We start from the raw sequence: 24,616 nt of genomic DNA on the forward strand, positions 1-24,616 counted from the left end.
TTCAGAGATGCTGAAAAAAACACTATTGAGAAATGGCTTTCAGTGGAGTGCAAATCACATAGAGTTTCACAAATATCTAGTTCTGCTGAAACATTCTGCACCATTACCAAGCCACCCACTACCTCAGTTATTTGGACGCACTAACCTCCACGCCTCAGTACCCAGGGTTCTCTGGCGCAGCGAAAATCTAAGCGGCCACATGTGTGGGAGCGCAGAAATAGTGCACCATTAAAAGGTCCTGACTCACCTTGTTTTAAGTGCAAGGTCTAATTGCCAGCCTCTTTTCCAGAGGGCCAGAGCAGCAGCTGGCAGCAGGATGTATCTACAGGGATAGCCATTAACGATGGTGAAGCTAGCAAAGGAATAAGGCCTGCAGACCCAGGCTCCCTCACAGACAGTCACTCTACTCCGAGACAGGCAAACACCACAGGAGACAAATACACCCAGAATGCCCTCTGTGACTTCTCACCATACGTTTGACTCATAAATGGTGCTATTATTCTAGCTCCATTTCAGTCAATCTTAAGTGTCTCATACAAAAGGAGTCATTATTCACTATGTGGCACACACTTGTTTAGTAATTTAAATTAGTAACACTTTAGCCCTGCACAATTCGCCAGAGACTCATTTTTGCAAGATATTAAAAGTTGTGATAAAGATGTGGTCTGTTCTTTCTTCTTCAGGTGATACATCATTGCTATTAAAGGGTAACAGCTGTAACAGGGCTTATTTTAGACAAACCAAACAAGACTCATTTGTATGCAGTGCAGAGAGCGGCATCTTCTCCGAGAGCTATGTCTCACTGGCTTTCTCTTTCAGCTTTCTCATTGGATATGTTGGAGGTGTTTGAACGTTAGATGAAGTCAGATACAGACAATGAAGTAATGTATATGTGACTGACTGCTCATGATAGACTTGGGGATGGCACAGACAAAGAAAAAGAAAAACACAGGCAGACACAAACACAGCAGACAGCAGCTGGGGGCTTTAAATGAAAGCACAAATTCAGGTAAAGATTTCTGTGTTGACAGCACGGATGGGAGAATGTGCACGGTTTATATACCCTACAGAGTCTCCAAGGTTTAAGTCCACGATTCATGGTGGATGCCTCCCTTAGGGCACAGTTGACCACATGCACGTCAGGAGCAAGAGGCCGTCCCACAAAGTGCAAACACAGCACACTGTTGCCTTTCTTTCTCTGCTGGCCTCACATCGCAAAAAAAGCAGACACGGAGGTGTACTGTGTCTCACACTACACGCACCTTCACTAAGCCTGCATGGAAGTTTTCGAAAAGGATTTCACTTTCAGCTACAGTGTAAATGATTCCAGCTTAGAGATACTTCACTCTAGATACTTAATCTAACTTCTGCCACACTGCAGGTGGGCTGAGAAAATCTCTCCACCTAAAAAAAACAAAACAGCACAGATTTCAAACCTGTGTATGGGGTTTAACTAACAGTAGAAGTGCTGAGACTCTGTCCAGCTGGCCTTGTAAAAGTCACAAGCACCAGTGAGGACTAGGACATCACCATTTGTCATAACGTCAGCAAATTCAATAATTAATGGGCCGTATCCTATCACAGCTCTCCAGTTCATCCCACCCCCACCCCCCACCCCAAATCCCCCATCCCACCCTCGGTCTCAGTTCTCAGTCCCCCCCATGTTCAGGAGCATATTGTAGTCTCTCTCAGTGGTCTACCACGGACGTTTAATTCCTCATCATTAAGAGATGTCCAGTCGCACCCAGACAGTTATTTGCTTGCAATGACAAATGTACACAGTCACTGTTGACATTCACACTGGCTTCTCGTAGAGCATCCATCCCAGAGGGAGCCAGCATGTGGAATACAGTTCTTATCCGCATGGACATTGAGACAGAGGGTGAATTGTTCTTTATTTTTTTGCTTACCCCACTTGGTTACTGTGAGGTGTACTTGAATTAACTTTAGTACTGATTAGTATATCATAAGCTACCCTAAGATAAAAATATACATATATAAATTAGTGCACCTTTGGCTCTAAGAGTCTCAATTTGTATGCATAGACAATGTGAGTGATCTATGTATGCATGCATGCATCTGTGCACAGGAGTTCTGAGCGTATGTGACCCTGAATTTGATCAGCTGTAGCACACTTGGTGTTTACAAGGCCAAAGGAACAATGACAGTGTGTGATTAGGGGCAGGCAGGCCAACAGGGTCCGTCCCAAACACAGCTGGCACCAGGGGACTGTCAGGTGAGCTGGGAACCTCCACATCCTTTTTGATTAATGTGAGAGAAACCGTGGGAGACTGTGAGGATGGCAGCACTGTGCCCCGCTCTGCTCTCCTCCAGTCAAAGAGGTGCATGTAGGTGATGAAGGTCCACTGTTGGCCCAAACATCTGACTGTTTAGCATGTGAGAATTGTGATATGGTTGACAAAAGAAGGGAGTTAAACATGTTTAATTAAACCTTGAGTCCCTTGACCTTTAATTTTGAAGCAATTTTTGCCTTATATAAACAATGCTTACACCTTATAGTATAAGGAGGAAACCAGGAACAAAGACTTGCACAAAAAGACAGTAAATCTAACAAAAGTTACTTCACAGACGCTCCACAGAAAAATACATAACATGAATAGGCCTCATGAATCAGATACACAGATACTTTAACGTAAAGATTAGCTATCCAGCTGAGCAGCTGGTAATCAAGTTAGAAATCTAGCTAAACAGAAGCTTGCAGTTGTTTCCCTGCTACTCTCATCTAATTTAGTTAAATGTTACTTTGATAATATTGACTAAACAATACCGTGTGGGCTGAAACTAGTCTCAATATACTTGTATGTCATTCAGCTGGGATAGTATGCAATCCTGAGGTGGGGCAAAACTGCTACCGTATAATTAAAATGTCTCAAATGATATGAGATATGAAGAGATGAAGAGACAAATACTTTTGTCACCACAAAACAAACACAGAAAACATCTGTTTTTTTTTCTACTTATACAAATGCAGCAGAGATTAGGAAAAAAAAAAAAGGTAACTGAGCACATTATATGTCCTATCCTCTTCATCAATGTCCTCTCCTTCACCCTGTGACCATACAGTTCAATAGAGCACCTTTTCTGTGTGGAGAATCTACAGGCAGAATCACCCGGTGTGAAAATGTCAGCCTCCCCTCCATCGGTCTCTTTGTTGATGCTGACATTTAGGCTGATACCAGAGGGGGGTTTGCCATAGTACATCACATCAAAGACAACATACAATGCCATTATATATGGGGTGTGAGGGGTGTTGAATCATCTGATATGGACCCCGTTTCATAGTTTGCATTGTCACAAACCATTTCAATATAGTATGGAGAAGCCAGATATGTTTTCTCCTTCAGCAAAGCATCAGTGTGCTCTGAGACAGCATGCATGACAACCTCACTGGATGCTGTCTCTTAGAGACCACATTCCCCTCTCTGCATCTTCTCCACCTCTCCACCCCCTTTCCTCTCTCTCTCTATCCCTCTTCATCACCCCCCTCCTCATCCACCCATCACTCTCTCCCCCAGGTGGCCATGAGGCCGGCCTGTCTGAAATGTGATAGGCATAATCCCATTTAGTCTAATTGCATCTGCGGGAGAGCAGCCCTACGTGTCCCATCGCGTGCCTACCGAACCCCTTAGAACACATTATACACAAATATCAAATAGAAACAAAGCAGAGCAGAACATCCGCACACAGACGGGTACAGGCATGCATGTTCTCGCGGGGCTCTTGCACGCCACATGGACAGCAATGCACGGTCCCTGTGCAGTTCTTTATTTTTCCTCATTGATAAATGCTCCAGAAATCTCTTTTTCTCTCAAACACATGCTGGTGGGGGTCTGTGCACTGTCTGCATTAGCGTGGACGAGACAGGGAAGTCAGACAACCATGTTAAAAGAAGCATGCTACAGTAAATGGCCTAATGGAAAGACTAAGGGTTTAATTTGTGCATGCTTGTGTGCATCCGCCTTAGGGGACCGTGGTCCAATGGGTGAAGGGAGATGATGCTGCTGTAGGGAGGATTCGGGGAGTTGTCCACTGCAGTGGGAGTCATAACGAGACTCTCCCAGGCAACTGCTCACATATTATTCACACTAGAACGGAGAGGGCAGAGGCATTAGGGCCAGTGGCAGAGTTGCACGTTAATGATCATGTTAGAGTCAAAATGGAAACGCAGTCACATCTATGAAATCATTATTAGTGTCTCCCACAATGTAGTTCATTAAGAATGTAAGTTGGGCAGGATATTTTTCATGATATCTGATCCTCTCTGGATGTTCTATTCTAGTGCATGTTCATGCATCGGTTTTTTCATTGTGGCCCTTTTGCAGGAAGCCCATGACATACTGAGCTCTAACAGGCCACAGATCAATCTGAAACACAAAGGAAATCAATGCCCCGGAACTGAGTTACTCCGATGGTTTGAGAGCAGATCATTAGATTTTCAGTTGAACGAAGGACCATTACCATAAAACCAAATCTCCTGTGCTGGAATTTAGCTTCTGACAATGAATATAAGAGTAATGTTCAAGACACAGATCATCACAAACATTGTTACTGGCAGTGGATAATAATCATAATAATGACTACTACACTTACCCTCTGGTAGTTTCTATTAAATGCCATGCTATTACTGAAACCAAGCTTGTGGGGGGAAGAAATCCCTGTGAGTCATAATCTGCGAAATTAAACTATTATCTTGAAAATAATAAATAGGCCCACACTGCATACTGTGATATCACACGTGACAGTGCCATTCAGTGCATCATATTCAAATAAGTCCCATGTGGACACATTGTTTTGGAGATAAGGATGAGAGAATGCTCAATCACCTGTTATTCTTAAGTATGGATAAAACCGCAACGCTGGTTTTCAAATGAGACAGCTTGAGTGCACCTCTCCTATATAAGAATAGCCACTACATTACAGAATCTCCAGCTGTTCCTTTATCCCCTACTCAATCCAGTCATTAAAACTTTCACATCTTTTCAAACATTTGTTGAGAAAGCTGCCAAACCATGAGCAGTTAAAACAATTCACAAGTAGAAAAAAAAAGGAAGAAAGGAATGAAAAAAAATATGTAAGACATGAGGGGTACTCGGGGAGCCCAAGAGTTTGAATACAGCATCCATCTGAGTTTCCATATTGTGGTAGTGTTCATTTCTTCAGGTTATTTTAGAATGCTTTCTTTCTTTATTTGATAAGTATGCAGTGCTTGTGGATTTGTGTATTTTTATGTACTATAAATGTATATCCACATGCATGCGTGACCTCCAGGTCTTCCAAGTCAAGGTGTGTGTGGGTGCAAATTCGATTACACTCAAGTTAAAGCAATTTCCTGCAGAATTCAATTCTTGTCCTCCGTTGCAGGTGAGCTCCCCGCGGACGTCTGTGTCTTCTCAAAGAAATAAAGCACCTATAAACAGCAGCCTTAAAGGAGGGAAGTAGAGCCAAAATGCAATTAATATGCAAATTCAGGGGGAGACTTAATGGGGAGCCTTAACAAACATTCATGTGTGGGGAGATAAGGCTGTTTTCAGGTTGTTTTCCTCTAACCTCTGCCTGTCCAAAGTCAAAGCCTTGGGGAGCTGAAACTCTTGAAAAGGTGTGGATGTTGCTGGTAATGGATTATTGCACTGGGAGAAGTAGGGCAGTCTAAGGCTATGTTTCACACCGCACACTGTTCGTCATGTCAAACAGACGAGCAAAATGGCAGTCGGCTAACTGAAACAATTCACTTTCTTTCTTTTATTCTGCTTGTTTCCAGGGGTGAGCAATTTGCTCTGAATCCCATCAGAGTATACCATGGATGTAGCGGGAGTGGAGGAAGAGGAGGACAACAGGGAGGAGAGGTGGAATGAGTAGCCCAAGGCAAGAGTGGAGGGTGGCAGCAAGAGGAGAGGGTGAGAGTATGAATTCAGACTGGGAATTCATTTGCCATTCTCAGGCCCAGCCGTACTTCAAGAGGCTTGCGAGAGACATGGAGCAGGGAGAGATGAGGCCTCTGATGTGGAATGACATGCCTGATGACAGAAGCAGAGGAAAAAGAGAGAGACTGCTATGGATCACAGTGATAGAGGAATAGTGAGGCCAACAGTTTGCAAAAGGGAGAGAAATGAGAAAGAAAGACAGTCGGATTTGTGCTGTGGTCCTTCAGGTTGATGCTGAAGTCAAGCCACGGCAGTGCTGTCTGATGGATCTAAGTCCCCAGGGACTCTGCTCTCCCTTTTCCATCTCTCCATCCTTCCCCTGCCCCCACCCTAATGATTCATCCACCACCTCCTGCTCCCCCCGCGCCTTCACCATGATTCACACCCACTCCCCGAGCTAAATTATCGTGGTGGTCCCTCAGAGAGCTCCATCACTCTCTCCATCTTCGGTTATCATCAAACAAGTATATGAGCTGCGACGGGCGCCTGATTGCATTGAAGAGCCAAGCTCAGCAGTTTTTATGAGACTATGCGCATTTGATCGCACACTTGAACTCACACACCGCTGGGTTTGATGGCACTTTTTGCAGAGGAGTTTTCCATCTTAAAATGCATGAGTGTTTACAAGTGATGACGCAGAGTCGATTTAGTGGGGGACAGTGCAAGTCCACAGGCAGGACACTATAAATGTTGATTAGATGAAGGTTGAGTGGAATATCTAATCACCAGGGACCCATTGGTATTCTTTTTATACAAGTGTTACATCATGTGGCCACATACGTATAAAGCATTGAAACAATTCTAGTTCACATTCTGCACCATTGGGAAAGTTCATGAACAGAATGATGTGAAAAACCCCTGAATATTTGAGCAAAGGTTACAATGCAACAGGCAGGTTTAGGTTTCAGCTTGATGATGATCACTTTAAACAAAGAGGGAATAATGTCGGACCAGTTTGTCCCAAAAACCCCAAAACAGTAAGGTCGGCATCCAGATTAACGTTAACATGGTTGCTGTTGAGGGCGTGGCACTAGGCATGTTGGTGGGTCCGTCCTCCACTTTGGCACACACATTCATGTTATCCTCATGATGAATTCAAATAGCCTTGTTGAACAACTGACTTTTGAACTTATACCATCATGAGGTCAAAATTAAGTTTTTCCAATACTGTACTAAGTACTCACAAAACTAATGACATTATCATCAACCGCTGCTGTATGTTGTGTAACTCGGCAAATGTTGGCATGCTAACACACTAAGCCAAGCTGTTGAACCTGGTAAACATTATACCTGCTAAATATAAACATGTCAGCGCGCCGATGTTTAAAGCATCGCTTTGACTAAGTACAGCCTCACAGAGTCACTAGCATGACTGTGGAATCTTAGTCTTAATCTTAGTAGAAAGCCAAAAACCTCAATCTAAGAGCAGTATCTGTAATCCAAGCAAGTAAAACACAAACTTTGTGAATGGCCATAGCCAGGTCGAGGAGCTGAAAAAATATTTATTTGTGTGTTTATTTGTAATATGGGCAAACCACAGAGACCATCCTCTCTCTCTCTGCCACCACACAGTCACACACCGATACAGAGGGGATGATCTGGCATGTACTGGCCCCATGATTAAAGTGTACTGCGCTCACCTGCCCAAGTCCAATCAAGGTCTGCGCTGATTGCAGCAGCTTGCTGGAGACAAGAGATGGGGGACTGGGGGTGGGGGGTATCGAGGGGCTGGGGGCTCCATCACTGGTGAAGTAACACTGCGGTGGTGCCATGGCAGGGCAGCATGAAGCTGCAGCCCCGGGGAGGATCTAGCACCGCTCTCCTCTCCACTCCTCTCTGGCCAGACGGGGTGAATCAATCATCTCCAAAGATGTCAGCATCTGCCCAAGCAATTTCAGATTGGAATAAATGGCAGATGGGGATGTTGTTCCCTCTGTTTAATCAGTTCCACCAAATGTGGTTTTATCTCTTATAAAATGAAACCATCTGTAGCACGTAGGTGTAAGGATCAAGTGAGGGAGGACGGAGGGAGAGGGTGACAGAGGGAGAGACGAGAGTTGTGTGTTTGGTGTGTGTGCGTGCATATGTGCATGTGTACGCTTTTTATGCGTGAGTGTGTGTGGTGATGGAGGGCAGAGAGAGAGATGGAACACTGTGAAACAGAAGCGGAATAGTGGGAGTGAAGCAGGGAAAAAAAGAGAAGCACTTATCCATTAGAAAGAGGGAAAATGTAATCTTACTGCAAGCTCACACCTCCACTCTAATCTCCTCTTTCTCCCTCACAGGAGTACCACCCAGGGGCCATCACCATTATATCTGGACCCATCTATTTCCTTCTCCGCCTCCAACCAGACACTGGGGGTGTAATTTGGTCCCCCTAGCCCCAGCAGAGGCAGACATCCCTGATAAATCCCCTTGTTTTTAACCAGGGATGATAGTGTGTAAGCATCTCAAAGCTCTTGCTTTAGGGATTGTCTTGGTAGCACTTTGCTTTAGGATGGCCTCATTCCAATGTATAGTAAACTATAGAAAATTGTAAGGATGGTACACAGCAAAATTGCGTTCTGGTGAAAATCCTTTGATTACGTTAAGTAAATGTAAAATGCAAGGCAGCAACAGTGTAAAAACAAGCAGCTACATCTGCACACTTGCTCTTAGATAGAGTTGTTACACACTTGAAGGCATATTACGCACAAGATAGACTTTCACAAAGCAGAATAAAAATAAAGTGCTTACAGGGTTTTATAAAGAAGGAGAAAGGCGGATGGAGAAGAGGGGAGAGAGGAAGGTGGCAGGAGGACAGAGAGATGCTGTATGTAGTTGTGTCCTACTACATTTGTTTTTCATATGATCTGCCTTATCGATAATAAAAGTCTGACAGCGTAACTCACTGCAGACTCTGTTCCAGCACGACACTGTCACTCATATCACTTGTAAATGTAAAGAGAAGAAAAAATATGTGGAACAAATTCACCATCAAAAAGTGTTGTAGTTGAATTGCATAAATTTCAAAATGTAATGCTCATATGAAAGTTAATTTCAAATGCATAAACACAGATGACAAATTTGAGAGGAACAATTTGAAATTGAAATCACACATCTAAAAAAAAAAATTCCCAGAGTGTCGACTGGAAGACGGTCGCCTCTTTCCAGACTGCCAACATTAGGATTTACACCCCCAGCCAACAACAAGTGATGGGCAAACTGTTCTTTGATCATTTTCTCAGCCAATCATCAAGCCTTATTTTTCCACTTGGCAAAAGGACTTGTCTTAATCTTAATTGTTTTAGATTCATGGCAATTATGATAATCAAAGTAAAACTGATAAATGCACACAGTATGTCAGTAATGTAATATATTATAAAACTAGCGTTATATTAAAAATAAAAAAATAGACTCACATGTGCGCTTGGAGCCTGAATCTAAATTAAGAAAATGAATTCAAAAAGGAATAGAAATGGGAAGTATTGATCTGAATTTATGACATGTAATTCAATAATAACATAACATCTTTTAATTTAGTTTTATAGTTATGCCTACTTTGTTCACTACATTTCAATTATCCAATTATTACAATGTCTGCTGTTAACTCCTTAATGCAAAAGGATGATTTCAAATTATGTTGGATGTAAGTTAAGTTTGCACTTTCTGGATTTTTTTGTCCAATATTAATTTATGAGGACACTTTCATTCAGCACGGTTGAATCAGCCAATAAAATTGGATTTGAATAAACATATGAAATATTACAAAAATGTTTCTGCTTTAAGTCTTCATAACCCTAAAGAGGACTTAGGGGACAAAATGTTCTTTGACACAGAGCGTTCTGTACTAGAACTGAAAGACATTTAATGAGGGCAGATATTCCTTCATCATCTGGTGATTAAAAAGGAATTTCCATGTACAAACACTTCAGAACAGCTGAGGGTCATTTATTGTTAATTTCAGTTATTAGAGGATAGTAGGAAATGCTAAATCAAAATTAATTTAACACTCTTCAAGAGCCAAAATATGGAGGAAACTTTAATTACAATAGTTTGCCATTGGATTTCAGTACATTGCAGAATACATCTCTCACACACGGCTGTAAACACTGTTCAGCCCATCAGAAAGATGATTTCTTCTGAATAAAGACCTTTCTGTCTAGCTTACTGTTTTTTACCGGAGTTCTATTTGCTGAGGCTAAGGATCTTGAAGTGCTTCATGTACACTCAGCCTTTTCATTCACTACAGAGTAGGCAGCCTTAAACTCATAACAACAAGTGAGACGTAAATCAGATCTAACACAGTTGTTAGCTTTAAACTTATTTAGTGTTTTATTGCTCAAAACCCTAATAACAATGCAATGGTACTGATAGAGCACTGTTTATTTTGTTATAAAAGAAGTCATGCATCTATTCTAACATCTGAGCTGCTTTAACATTTTTAGACATTTTTAATACTGACTACGGATGATCAGAGAATACTTCAGTTATCTGCATTTCAGTGGAAAAAAAGACAATATCTGTTCCATATATGATTGAGTACATCTCCACATAACAAAAATGGTTCTAATTAAATTGTCTGCTCATTTCAAAAGGCTATCTGCAGACCGTTCCTCTGTCCCACAGAGACCCTGTCCCCGTTGGACACCCTCATGTGACGGAATGCATCACGACATAAGCTTTGCTCACTATTTGTTCCAGAAGATGACATAGACTCCTGCTGAGTGCTAAATGGATACAAAGAGAGCCTGCTATATCCGGACAGCACAGTTCACATCCACTTTATTTTCTAGCTTTATTAATTTTTAATTTTAACACAGGCCAAAACGGCTCCCAGTATTAGAAAGACAAAGAGACTCTCCTCTGCTCGCATTTTAAATTGATGTCAAGTGAGGCCTGGCCATTCCTCAAACATTATTTTTAACCTTTGAATCAACACGAGGCAACGCACAATGGATGTACGAGGAAAAATAGAGTCATGGAAGATGAATTATTAGGACAGCAATGAAACAAATATCATACAGTGAATCAATGGCCCCCTCTTTTACTCTTTGTCTTCTCTATTTTGTGGGATAATAGTGCTTCAGAGATGATTTGTTAATTAGACTGTCTAGACATTGTTCAACTGTGCTCAGTGCAGCTGGCCAAATTGGAGATTGTGGCGAATAAGCGTATGTGACCATTAAAAGGATATCAGGCCAATCCCATCATGAGTGACAAATCACACCCTGTTGTATCGGAGAGTAAAGTGGGGATGAGTGAGAGAGAGAGAGAAAGAAAAAGGTAAGAAAAGAGAGATCAAGTGAGCTAAAACCAATAAACTACATTCACTTCACAAAGCTGGGCTAATTGCAGCAGTAAAGAAAAAAAAGAGCATTTTCATTTGTCGTTTGTAGTGCATTCTGTAGTATCAGAAGGTTTAACCGTGTCTGTCTGACAGGACAACATGGTAACCAGTCATGTACTGATAATCCATTCCAACTCTTCCCAGAGTTAAGGATAGCACCCGTTTGTGTTCCTCAGTCTGCAAATGGAGCCCATTAGCTGCTGCTAGACATCCAGATGCATGGTCTGAATAATCACCCTGTAAAACTAGCCCTGCTTGTCCTTTGTGTCGGCCATGTCCCCTATTCTATTTCTATCTTTGCAGGACGAGGAACCAATTTGGACTCCAGCAGGCCTTGAGACAGTCAGGTAGGCAAGGAGGCAGAGCTGAACAGAATGGAACAGCCAGCCATACATATGGATCAGGTCGACAGGCTGAGCATTAATGGTCTCCCTCTGGAATCTAAAACACCGGCACAGGCCAGAGAGGAGCTCCTGGGGGAAATCAGAATACCAGCAGCCATTCAGGTCAGCTTGTACGTGTTCGCTGCGTGTTACAGCTCCATTTTCCTCCCCCAGCCAGAGAGACAGAAAGCCTTCTCTGAGGTGATTTATATGCTTGTATTATGTATTGAGTGGAGAGCATTGTTGACCGCTTTCTGGACTACAATTGGGTTTCTGTTGAGAGTGATGCGTACCAGGCTGAAATATGGTTTGGGTGAAGGGATTGATTATGTGTGAAGAAGAAGTGCTGTTGTGAGCTGTTTTTACATCAATTTTGTGGAAGCACAGTATTTCTGCTTTCTTGGAAACTGCACTGGAAAGAATCAGGGGCAATATAAAAAGCAAGAAAGCATTGTTAAAAGATTAAATGACTGGTCAATTATCAGATAATTATTCCATAACATTTTTTATAACTGACAAACAATACCTTAACTTTATTAAGACTATGTAAGATTTTTGGATAATGCAGTAAAATAGACTCAAGTTATTGAAACGTTAAGAGCATCTACTACCTGGTAGGCACCTTTTAAAGCTGAGTTCACCACAGGGGCCATGGGTTCAAATATTTTAGGTGAGTGGATTTTGGCAGCATGAATCAAATCTTTGTGTACAAATTTTAGGATTTCATTTCCCTTTTCTATGATTTAAACAAAGTCGTGTTTCAATGATTCATGACCAGACCTTCATATGAGCTTTTACGTGATTTTTTACATGTATTTCAGACACTTGCCAAAACTATTCGAATTAAATTATTTCAATTCATGAAGTATGTAAGATGGCATTACTACTAGACTGAAAACAAGCAAAAACAAATAAGGATTTACTGTAACAACGTTTGGTTTTCCTCTAAACATTCTAGGGCTTCTACCTCTTTAAGGCATTTAATTAGTCTTTTACAACAGTATAGAAAAGCATCCCCACAAGTGAGCATTTCAGTTCTGTGTGCACAAATGCTGTCTCACAAGCACAAGGCTGTGACGAGTGCAGGCTGTGAGGAACACGAGCAACTGCTGAACACTCATCGCACCTCAAGTTACCTTTTAAGACGTTGGAGGCGGGGACGGAATAGACAGTCCCACTCCTGTCCTCATCTCTCATTAGACTCATTCATAATTACAATAACGACAAAGTAGGTTGAAGAAAGTATGATAGCTTGAAGAGCCTCCTCCGAGTGCTTCAAGGTCACCTGAGTCTATCTGAAATTATTAGAATGTTGAGTAAAGATTCTTTTCGATTATATTGTGAAAAATCAAACGCACATTTCAGCAGATTACAGTACAAATAAGATTAATGGGAGAAAAAGGGGAGATATAATTTGTCTAACAGTAACCTCAATATTGCATAATGCAAGCCAAACAAGTTGTGCATTGAGTTAGGGACTTCTGTAACTCACTATGCCATTCAGGCTTGTTTTCGGGACACTGTTGAAAGTCATTCAAAGATATGCAAATGCTACATGAGTCAGGTAAATCATAACATCACCTCATAACATAACTCCCAAAATGCCTTGAATATGTTAAGACTGATGACACTGTATATTGCAGAGTATGACATGGTGGAATTTTCCACTAAGAGTCATGGATTACGGTTTCACTCAGCCTCACTCTAATGAGTAACAAACTCGCTGTTTGTCACTTACAGAATCTTCCCAGTGATGCTTTTCACACACTTTTCTATATGTCAGACTTATCAGAAACTGAACCCATTTCGTACCCCATCAAATGTAGTGGGTGTTTTGCAGAGAACAAAGGGCTTTATCCACGCTAGTTAAAGAATGCTGACAATGTGACTGTCATAAGCAGGACTTGTGACCTTGCTGAAGTGCCATTCCCTCCCACACAGTCATTACATCAATACTGCCTATGTCCTCACAACTGAAACGCTGGTAAGCTATGTGACTAGGGCAAGACATTGGTAGCTATACAGTAATGCTGTGTTATTCACCAGGGAAATGATTATACAATCGTGATTGCATTGTTATGGTGACAAGAACCAGAAATGTTTGAATGAATGAGATGATAGCTTATTCTATATAAAAAGGTCAGTAGGAATCTGTAGAAATCCATTTTGTCTGCAATAACAGAGCTTACAAGAACAAGAATCCTGTCAGTAATGGCATAAAGAGACAATTTCCGGAGCTCAGTTTACACAGAACACAAGACAGACTTTGTGAGAAAAGCAACATACAGATCATTGTGCTGCTTGAAGTGCACCTGGATTAGACCAGCAGAATGTGAATGTAAAAATGTTAATTTGCGTGAAGGAGCTCAAAGTAGTATTGCACAAGTCTACAGAAGAGAACCAAACAGAAATTGCTTTTTGACAGCTTCACAGATTGGAGTCTGGTTCATTTTTTATTTATTTATTTATTTAGGCATTTATTTTTGTCCGGAGTCAAATTTTAGAAGACAGCAGGTCACATTCACAAACACTTTTTGAATTACAACAATGGAGAAACATGGATCAGTGTCAGAGTAGATTCTCTCTGCTCTGCACCGATATCTGTGTATTACAGTGTGCGTGTATGTGTGTGAGAACATCCACCATCTCTTGGACTCTCATCATAGACACCGACTGGTCAACTCCTTCTCTACTAACTCTCCATCCAGCCATCCATTCAGATCATCATGCTTCTTTGCAGTCTCTATCGCTGTCCACTGAGTGTGTGTGTGTGTGCGTTTGGATGTGCATGCCTGCTGTCGATGAGGCAGGGATGCCTATGTCTTGACGCGGCGGCGGCAGCACCAGCAGCAGCAGAAGCAGCAGCAGCCAGTGGAAACAAAGGCAGGGTGATTTATAGCCCCGTACTGAGAGCATAAATCACACCTGCAGCGCCGCGCCTTTAAAACGCCCTGCGTCCTGACAGCATTTACCTTTTATAAATGATTGGGCTGAACCTCCCATGGAGCCTGAGACCACAAAGCTCACTCACTCCCGATCTAACTCTCCCTTTGTTTCACCTATCTCTCTCTCTCCTTCCGTCTCGTTTAAATTTTTTTCTCTCTATCTATCTCACATGTCAATCTGTCCCTTTCCCCTGCATCTCTCTCTGCTTTTGCCTTCCTCTGTCTCTGTCTAAATATCGCCCTCCTCCTTTGTCTCCCCTCCATTCTCCTATCTGTCCCCACCATGGCCTTCCTTTCTCCATTTGCAGGGCATGATGGGATGCTCCCAGTGGCGCCTCGCTCTGCGCTCACCCAGTGTCTGTAGGGGATATACAGCTAAAGCTGCTTAAAAGGCGGCAGCACTGCCACCACATTCATGGCCGTTAAGCAAATGAATGTGTCAGTCTCAGCCATATCTGCCTTCCTCATGGCCACTTTTGTGTGTGGCAAATACATAGGTGGAGGGGGGCGTAGTGGGATAAACGGCACACACACACACACAAACACACATAACGCCACACCTGTGTATCATGGAGGAAGTGTGAGGCAGGGAATACACAGTCGCAGCTGCAGGAGTGTGGCTACAGATAAAGGTGACGTCTTGAGGCCATTACTTATCCAGCACAGCGGCGAAGGTTTGCAGATATTATACCTGCTGTCTCCACATAATAGCTCTGGGTTGGAAGCCATACACACACACACACATTTGGATACACACATGACAGGATGCACATACACACAAAAATAAAACAAGCACAAACAACGCTGTTCACAGACAGGCCCACACAAATTCGGTAAATTTATACACATATTCTCACTGCTAAATCACAAGCATGCACACGGGCGCACAGACACACTCTGTGCGATACCTCGCCTCACTGAGTTAAAACAGATGAAGGGGCTGGTAAATGAAATCTGACTCAACAGTTTAAAATGCAGCACTGCAGCACCGCAAGCATCAGTAGAATAAAACGACAATATTTCTCAAAGCTGCCACAGTAACAACCAGAAGGAGGATCCAAATAAGGGTTTGTTTTAAGATCTCGCTTTTCTCGTGAGCGCTGCCTGTAGCCTGGTACAGATGAGAGACAGCGAATGTATTCTGTGTAGCTTAAAAATTGATTTGAGTGTAAAACATACACTATAATTTTCCTTATTTTAGAATAGTGGTAGTGAATTAGGCACTCATTACAAGTCACAGCACTATTAAAATACTGGGGAAACGTGAAGTGTCTCCCGATGCATGGTACTCGAATTTGTTATCCCACAGCTGAATTTCTCTGCAAAAACATCTCCAAAGTGCGCTGAGTGAAATGTCAGTTTTAAATGTTTTGAAATTTTAAATGAAACAGGTTCCCCATGACGCATTTACAATTGTTGCTGCTGTTTCAACACACAGTGATTCTGGTTAGCCCGTATGTAAACTTGGTAGTAGTACTAGTATTAGTTTCTCAGCATCTGATTTTCACCGCAAAATTACGGGTGGAAAGTGCACTATATTACATAAATCATCCCTGTTTTTTCTATAAAATATCCTGCAAATAATCTGCAAATTATTATGTATAAAGGTAAAATCTGACGTATTATTTTAACACAGATATTATATTTTAAACACATATTCTGTAAGTGGAAATTAAATCAACAACTAACTTCCACCTTCAACAGAAACCATCTCATCCTGTCCCTGTTAAAAAATGCACAGTGGATTCATACCATCCATGCATTAGCGCTTCATTTAGTCCCAATTCCATCTGTTAAATCCTTACACACTTGATCTTCTCCCTCTTGCGCAGGGTTCTCATACAGTTCCAACTTTTCATGGCAGCAAATAAAAAAGAGAGACCCGGACAGACAAGATGAATCGAAACCCAGCCAGTCATTTCAGCTCCAGTTTGAATGTGACAGTTGTTCTTTGTATTTGCGTTGGACGGTCTACAGTGGAAACGAGAGATGCCCTGCAAATGTGAGCTTTTCTGCTGCCAGGATGCCGGTTGTTCTACTGTAACTGAGCAGGAGCCTCTGTGTGTGTGTGTGTGTGTGTGTGTGTGTGTGTGTGTGCAGAAAATAAATACCAGCACCCTCGCTGCGAATAAAGCTTTGCAGATATCCTCGAGGTCTAAAGAGATTTTTTAAAATTTTGTAAGAGACAATCAGTATATGTTTATTCAAAGAGACGGTAAATGCTTTATGAATTAGCAAGAACATGGTGAGGGCTTTACGTTGTTGGCAGAAAGAGCTGTTTATCAACTGTTGTGTATACCGTTATGATGCTCATCATCAGGGAGAGAAATGAAGGCACGTCATGGGAGTGAGCTGATGAATGACAGCCGTGACTTTTTTTATTTATTTTTTTTTTTTTGTGGAACATATGAAACAAAATGACTCATTCAGTAAGTGAGACTAATAATTACATTCAATAACAAAGAGGAAAAACAAACTCAAATGTTCCTTTCCTCTGAGAACAAGCCAAACCCTCAGTGGAGGATAAGAGGCTAATGTCTGGCGGCTATTAGCATGCCCTCTGTTAGTCTTGCAGTGAGGCCTCGCATGTAGCAGACCTGACCTCCATGTTGAAAACTACACCTCTACACAGAGCAGGGTGTTCACTCCACTGAACCTAACCTTCCTCTGTCTGATGTAAGGGATCAGTAGAAGCACTGGTCCACTGTATTACCGAGCTGCATACACACCCGACCTGCACTGTTTTCTGCCCTGGGTTAATTGGTTTGATTGTTGCCCAAGGCTGTGGTGGATTCTGTGGGGCACTTCAAGCCTTGCTGTTGCTAGGGCATATGAGGAATTCAGATGGTATTAATTAACTATTCATGGGAGTCTAGCCCCTGCCTGAAGTATGTGTTTACCTCATCTTCATCCCCAGCAGAAATATATCCTTTTATAGTTACAAAAGGCTACACCTCTACACCTCCATGAGTAAAGGCTTAACTATTTCTGCTATGCAGGCAAATTAATGTCAACCTTGCCCACTCTGGTACAAACATTTACAGAAATGACATTTTTTTGGCCACGCAAAAAGTGTGTTGATTTGACATGTCTGTCAAAATGAAACCTCATCTATTTCATTTTGCCAAACCCTCAGTAGACACAGTAACCAACAATAAAAGCCAGGCAGCGCAAGACAGGAGGAAATGCTGAGCATAGCTTGAAAATACCTTGAAACGTATGAAAAAATAACCCTGTTATGGTTGAAAGAGATACTTGAGCTACCATTTAATGAGACAGTTCTGCCTTGAGATTAAAAAATACACTTTTTTTTTTTTAAATAAACACACTGTTTGACCTGTGCCAATTTTAAACTTCAGTCTGCTGATTAGGTAGAAATACCTCTTCTGTCAGGGAGTGACTCTTAAATCACTCTTTCTCTTTCTGGCCCATTAGGAGGCAGCTTACTCCTGCATGAGTAAGCCAAGATTTTCAGGGGGATGACTAAGGTGAAGCTGTGGAACACTCCAGCGTGCCATGCAGTGCTGGATTTTCGGGCATGGTAACAGTGAAGTGTGCCCTGAGATGTCAGGTCATCTTAACCTCAACCTGTGCCATGTCAGGCTGAGATCTCACTGCTCTGTGATCAGAGGATCTCCACACGACCCGGCCAAACTTAGCTCATAAGCAGCAGGACAAAGTCAAGAATTAGTAGAGACAAATGATTGTGGCTAAACCTCGTAATGAGTGCTGATGCCTATATATACAATCATTTCCACTGTTACACACACACACGCAGCACTTCTGCAATAGCACAATATTTGTATGATAACATTTGGCTGTTTACAATGAGTTTAGTCTTTCCTTCTCCTCCTCCTCCTCCTGCTCTCAAGCTGCACCTGCTAAAGTCTCCAGCCCTCCGGTATAGCTGGTATACATTATGTCGCTCAACATCACAGGTAAAGAAATATATAAATAAATATAAACACTGGCTCTGGAACATGTTTTCTCCCTCCCTCCCTCCCTCCCATTCCCTACACTGAGAAGTAATGAGGGGCTACCTGTAATTACAAGCAGCTGCTGTCTTCCCTGACGAACGCTAATTGCCAATAATGATTTTGGAGAGCTGTAAAAATTCACCGGCTGACGATCTCTCCCTCCCTGCTTACTCTCTCTTTCTCTGATTTGTAGAGTCAGAGAATGGGGAAGAGAGAGAGAGAGAGAGAGAGAGAGAGAGAGAGAGAGAGAGAGAGAGAGGAAGACAGAACTAAAGGAAAGGAGGAAAGGGAGGGAGGGAGGGAGGCAGAGAGAGGAGTTGGTGGGTTTATTCTCTCCCTGCCTGTGTCACAGCCGGGAGTGTAGTTAGCTAATTTCTGTTGCTGACATATCAGAACTCTCAGTCGCCTGTTTGCCATTTCTCTCCCTCTCTTTTCTCTCACCTGTTTGCCATCTCCTTCACGGGCTGATAACAGCTTTATTAGAGCTATAATGTGCAGGTGGAAGTTTAAAGGTCCCGTATGAGCACAGCGAGGAAACAGAGGGGAGTGTAGACGGGAAAGCTTGGGTGAATGGGTGAGGCGCCTAATAAGCCACATGCATAATTAAAAGACAACGATGCCACTAATTAATGAATGCTTGTGTTTGGCTGCGCGTTGTAATGGAGACGGCGTCTGTGTGAGAGAGTCTGTCTGAGGGAAATTAAATTAGCCCCAAAATAAGGGAGACAGGCGAAGGTAGGGGACTGCTGCATCTCAGCACAGTCTCCAGCAGCCGGTGTATCAACTCATCTTTTTGTAACTTTTCTCATATTCTGATTTTACTCCAAGTAAGTCATAAAGTCGGCCTCCTCTAGTCTTGCCATGGTAGATTTTTATGCAACATAAAAGCCTGCAAATGTGTCTTTTGACTTTTGAATTTACTTTGAAGCGTCTAACTCTTGATGGTTGAGCTGTTCAAATCATTTGCCAAATCTCCATAATACACGCAGCCACAAATGTGTTATTAAGACTCAGACCACGCAACATTGATCGGCTCATTTCTAGCCATCTCTGTCTTTCTTAAATCCCCTGACACTGAAAATAGGAGGTTCTAAGTTTGACACAGCGGAGAGAAAATAGCATCGTTCGTCCGTGCTTTTCATCTTTATCTGCTCCAGTACTGAGTGTCTTGTCACAAAGATAAGTGTTCAATAACAGTGAACAAACAAGCTGATAGGGCTGCATCACTACATGAAGTCCACACATGAAAGACTTTGCCGGTCAGTTTTACAGCAGTCAAATCTGCCCACCTCTGAGCTGTTATCAAAGAGATTATAAAGCTGGCTAAGAAATCAGGAGTTCCCACCATTCATGGGACACTTACAGGCAATTATCACAGAATAAGCAACTAGTACAGCCTTTTTATCTCACTACCGAAACTATAATGGCAAGTCAATGCACAGGAATGTTTTTGAATGAACTAGGACACCACTGGACTATTATAGAAATGTATACACAACAGAAAATCTTTGCTTCTATAACTACCTTGATCATCAAGAAGAAATGCCAAACATTTTCTCGTAAGAGCATCTTACGTCTGAGCATTTGTGCTGCTTTTATGTGTTTTAGTTCATTATAAAAGAGGTATGTTGTAGTTTCAAACTGCTGGTGAAACAAAAAAGGGCATTTACAGGTGAGACATTGCACTCTTTTCTTAACATCAGGTAATAGCAAAAACAAAAACAACAGAGGGATCACATAGTAGATTAATGGACAAAATCAAGCAGATCAACCAATAATTATCACAGCTGAAACCCTAACTGTACGGAAAGTAACTTTTCTGTCATGACTCAAGTAAATTTGGCTTCTTCCCTCCCACAAGAGTGGTGTTGCACACTCTCAGTTCATAATAACATTCAGGTCAAATCACATCTGATTTCATTCTGCGAGATAATACCACACTGCATCTCCTCACATCATAATGATACTTGAAATTAATTTATCCTATTAGCCGTAAAACCTAATAAGATCTGAGACAGTTTGGCCAATCTAAAACAATTCATTTTCAGCTAAAACCTCGGTGTTTCAAATGACCTGCTTGGTTGGCTGAAACATCAACATATAGCGTTCAAATAAATTAAACACACGAAATACAGAAAAGGTTTTTATACCAGATCAACTGATGTGTAAGATGAGGATGATAACTGAGTATGAATCTGAAGTTGATTTTACTGCGTGGGCTGGACTGAAAATGAAAGGGACTGCCTTCTGTTAACAAACCTAATCACTAGTAGCTCCTCTCTGACACATATTTATTCACTCTCTGCCTTGATCAAGAACTGCTGTGTTTTTTTTATGGACATCTGTGGTTGTGCAAGAGACCTTTGAACATCCTGAACTGTGGGAACCTTGTGCAATAAAAAAAAAGTGTTTAAACGCTATCTTATCTCAGCTGCCTTGAATAGTTTACATGTTTATTGTTGTGTGTTCATTGCCCTGTAATTATTATGCGACTCTGAGTTTTTCCTCAGCGGGAAAATTGTCACGGCATGGACTCATACTGATGCCATAATCCACTGAGAGGTTTTTATGTCATTTTCAAAAGCAGAATATTACTTTGAGCTTTTGGGAGGCAATAAAACAATATGATACACTGTTTGATTGTCTCATTGTTTTCTTTGTAACATTGTACAATACCCGGCGGATGTATCAAACTCCTTACCTCCTTATTCTCGTTTTTTAATAGGCATTCAACCTGGAAAAGCTGCTTGTGATGACTGCATTGTTTGGAGAGCTCAATCTCTCCTTTGAATCCACTGATGTCATGACAGTTCAGAACACATTACCAAAATGTAGTAAAAGGCACTATCAAATTACATTTTTGGATTTAGTCTCCTTTTGAACACCATTACATACACTGTCAAATTCCAATTATCCTCCTAAGACTACCTGTTCTGACTCACATCGTATGTAAAGAAAAACAATTAAACAAATTAAGAGATACACCAGGATTGCTGAGAAACATGTAAATACATTAAAATTTGTAACATTCAAAGCAAATTCCCACATCTCATACAGTGTGTGGACTTCATTTATCTGTGTAGGCTGGTGCAAAACTCTTAACAGGCTGAACCAGTTTAGGCATATTCCCCACAGGCAGCTACTTTGGATTTGAATATGGTGGCTGATATTTGGTATGTAATAAGGGGGCTGCAGCCTTTCCCTCTCAGTGAGCAGTAAGGGCCTGTCTCCCTGATAATACCATGCATGGATAACTGAGTGAGACGCCATCAGATACTGGAAGCAGCGGGCTTAAGGGAAATGAAATTTATTTGGAGGCAAGAGAGTGAAGGCGCAAAGGAAAACGGCGAGGATAATTGAAACGGGGAGCGTTCAGTTGGGGAGAGAAATTGAGATGTTGTCACCAAGTCCTCCTTATCATCATCAGGGCCAATGTGCAAAAGCAATTAAAGAGTCAAAAAAGAAAATCTGGAGTTATGCAGAGTCCAAGGAAGCAGAACGCAAGTCAACAAGGTGCCCTGTGCACACAGAAAACACACACACACACACCAAAGAAGAAGAGGACTGCAATGACAGACTGCAGTCATTTGTTTTTGCTGATATGTTTTAGTTCCAACAACAGCTTACAACAGGCCCGACAGCTATTTACTAAAGAAAGAAATTATGTTTTGATGATCATTATTCCTGTCTACAGCATGGACACATAACACGTGTGCAATATATTTAAAAATAATAAATGTTTTTTTTGTTTTTGTGCATGTTTTCATGACAGATATTTACATTTCTTACATGCACAGCCCACAATGTGATTTCACTTTCATGGTTAAAAATAACAATTGGCTGAACTGATAAAAAGTACCACATTATGTACAGTGAAGGCATAAGCCGATGCCAAGTTGCTCTCACTGTGGTACCATATGAAAGACTGCGGGTGCAATTTGTTTTCTTTTTTTTTTTCTCTTTTGTTTTGTTTTGGACTAGAATTATGGTATAGAAATAATGTGGCTAAAAAAAAAATACCTCCTACTATCAAGGAAACTGTTGGCTGTTTTGATTTAGATTTTTTTTTTTTAAAGATAATGTCCGTCCAGCAACAGTGACAGGACTGTGAGACTGTCAGAAGTAGAGGCTATTTCATGATTCACTTTAGCTAAATAAATGATCAAAAAGTACAGGGAATATTCAGTGCTTTTTTTCCACATGGTAACAAAGGGGAACGACGATGAGGCTTGTACAGTCTCCCATATTCCCATGTCTGATTTTCATGGATGTTCTGGCATACCTCAATAAGCTAAATCTTGTCATTTCCTTTGTCCAAATTGAATTTCTAAGGGGATTTAAATGGGCCAACTACGAATGATGCCATGGGCGAGAATAGTCAAATTACCAACAATGTGGAGAAAAATGGGTCTGAAAGCAGACAAGAGGCACCAGGGGGTTTGAAGATGTGAGTAGACTGATGCACTTTCACAGACAATTCATCAAAAGCCTCTTCTTCTCCCCCTCCACGTAAGCTGGTCACTTCTTTCTCCTTTGCACTGGTTAAGACAACCTGTCTGATGGCCCCTTCCTGTTACAGCAAGACCATCTTTCCATTGGACACACAAATTTTTAACTTCAACAGTAAGCCTCTTCCGGAAGAGACAGTGAGAGGAGAGATAAAGCTGCACTGCTGAGAAATTTAAAAAAAAAAAAAGCAAATAAATAAAAGATAGCAAGAGCGAGAGAGAGAAAGAGAGAGAGATTGGGTAAAAACTGCAGGATAACAAAGAGAGAACTGGAACGAGTAGCGACAGACAGAGAGAGAACAAGAACAAGGGAGCGGGTGAGAGGAGAAGAGCAGAGTGACGGTGGCTCGGTGGGGGGGCCCATAGTAATGAACAGGTGGTGGGGGGAAGAGAAGGTTAAGCCTGTTTCTGTGGGTGTCGCTGGAACCCACCCCGTGCTGTGTGGACAGATGTGTGGACGGGCCGCTAGCTAGCTCTCCCTGTCTCTCCCTCCCCTCCTGCCTGGCCGGTGCTGCCAAAGCCCACTAGCCTGTGCTCAAAAACTCACTCATTTATCCGCCTTTGTTCTTTGTTATTTTTGGACTCGGACGCAGCTACGAAAAATTGCCTCTCTCCAAGGAGAATCACGTTCCTGTCTCCCTGTCTCGTTAGCTTCTGTCCGTGTATGATACACAATAATGTGACATTTGGGAACGCTGCGATGTTTGGTTTTGTTGTTTCGACGAGGATTTGGATCTTGTCTGCCTGTGGCATATAGAAAGAAAGATTAGGAGTGTTAGTTGCTTGTGTTTGAAAAGCCAGGTGGCTAAGGGAGTCCCAGACAGGTACTATTCTAATGAACACACACACACTTATACTGTTGTTGCTTCAGGCCTGTTGACAACCAGAGAGGAACAGGATGTTGTCGCACAGACCTTCCACTGGGTGTGTATGTTACTCACGAGTGAGTCGTTTGACTGAGGGCTGTGTGTGACAGGTGTTTCCTTGTTTGTCTGTCAGACTGGTTTTACATTGTCAGCTCAAAGGCAATGATTTATAATTGATCAATGAGGGACCCAGTGGAGAGAGTGGAAGTTCAAACTCTCAAGATAATCTAAGTAATCAAACTGTCATTTAGGCCTAAAGGCGTTCTCTGTTTGCAAATGGAAAAAAGTAAGACAAAATGCTGAAAGTGGAAAGGATGTGTGTTTGTGTGTGCCTTTCTGGGTGGAAATCACCTGTGTTGGCACAGCAGAGTCTGTATTTTGTCAGTGCATAGAGATCTGGTCTGCACCTGTTGTCAGACACACACACACACACACCAGATGAAAATCAGTTGACAGCACGGCCAGCTTCATCAGATGTGCCCACTCCTGTTCCGTTCATTAACGTCCAACCGAAGGCGGCTGGCCTGGGGCCTACTGCTAGTCCCACTCGGCTAAACAGCACCCCCACAAAGCAAACACAGAAAGAAAGACAGAGAGAGAGAGATGAGCAAGCGAAGAAAAAGATACTCAAACAAAAGTAAAGCACAAAACGCACGAAATTTGATT

At 42.0% G+C, this 24,616-nt stretch overlaps 1 long non-coding RNA gene across 1 annotated transcript in view; it reads right to left on the bottom strand.

Moving 5' to 3' along the window:
• The window catches only part of LOC124072030, an 88,814-nt gene that overhangs the window by 32,356 nt on the left and 31,842 nt on the right, over positions 1-24,616 (bottom strand). Inside the window, exon 2 of the long non-coding RNA XR_006845437.1 lies at positions 7,583-7,822. This is a non-coding gene — a long non-coding RNA (uncharacterized LOC124072030). The remainder of the gene's footprint in view (positions 1-7,582; positions 7,823-24,616) is intronic.

Source organism: Scatophagus argus, chromosome 15 (genome assembly GCF_020382885.2).
Source record: "Scatophagus argus isolate fScaArg1 chromosome 15, fScaArg1.pri, whole genome shotgun sequence".
NCBI lineage: Eukaryota > Metazoa > Chordata > Actinopteri > Scatophagidae > Scatophagus > Scatophagus argus.